This window comes from Onychostoma macrolepis, chromosome 07 (genome assembly GCF_012432095.1).
Source record: "Onychostoma macrolepis isolate SWU-2019 chromosome 07, ASM1243209v1, whole genome shotgun sequence".
NCBI classification, from domain to species: Eukaryota; Metazoa; Chordata; class Actinopteri; order Cypriniformes; family Cyprinidae; genus Onychostoma; species Onychostoma macrolepis.
In genome coordinates this window covers 46,905,936-46,906,914 of record NC_081161.1, presented here as the reverse complement: position 1 = coordinate 46,906,914, position 979 = coordinate 46,905,936, and the positions used below count along the sequence as shown (strand labels likewise).

At 35.5% G+C, this 979-nt stretch overlaps 1 non-coding gene across 1 annotated transcript; it reads right to left on the bottom strand.

Moving 5' to 3' along the window:
• Positions 1-536: 536 nt before the first annotated feature.
• On the bottom strand, positions 537-611 carry trnaa-agc (transfer RNA alanine (anticodon AGC)). The gene has a single exon. It is a non-coding gene; the product is annotated as a tRNA-Ala (tRNA).
• Positions 612-979: the final 368 nt, after the last annotated feature.

Below are 979 nucleotides of genomic sequence, written 5' to 3'. Positions count from 1 at the left end.
ACAATACCAAGGCCTTCACTTCCAGGTCAAGAAGCTGTCGATCAAAAACTCAGTAGCCAATGAGAACACACCACTGTTAGCCCCGCCCCCACAATATATTTGTGGCAGAAGACATTTTATTCAGTTTCAATTGATATTTTCATAAGTTTCTTGAAAAATTACATTCATTTTAATTGGCACAAATGTAATTCCATAAATTTGATGACGTCAATGCATGAGGACGTAGGCTACATAATGTGTGGGATATAAATGATTTGGCGCCTCAGTCAAGTTATCGCCGGTGTGGAAATGCCATGACATTTCGAAAAACAATGAAAAATTCGTTATTTGTTGTGTATGTTTTGCATGATATTATGATGAATGGATGTCATCTTTTCAATCTTTTCAATGTTTTTTATTACCCGCTCCGCGGATTATCCGCTGCGTCCGTGGATATTAACATTTTAACATTTTAACATTTATGCATTTAGCAGACGCTTTTATCCAAAGCGACTTACATTGCATTCAAGTTACAGTTTTTACATTTGATCAGCTCTTGCTTTCCCTGGGAATCGAACCCATGATCTTGGCGTTGCTAGCGCCATGCTCTACTAATTGAGCTACAGGAAAGCCTACAGGATATGGCATAACTGTGATCAAACTCCATTTTGTTTGTATTTATTTTTGTCTTATAGTAAGTATACTGATATGCATAATGTTATGCATAAACCCCATTTTAAAGGTATATTAATATGTTCACTGTAAAATGATCAATTTATGATTATTTATGTAACATTATTACATGTTATATAAAGCTTCGGCGTCGGTATCGTCCGATCACCATGACAAGAAATCTGTACTCGGTATCGGCTGCAAAAATCCTGATCGGAGCATCCCTAATACAGTGTTATTTTTCTTTTCTAATATACATGTCATTTTACAGCATATATTTTCATAATTCGGCTGCAGAACACAGATGTTGTCCATAAAACTGAAAATA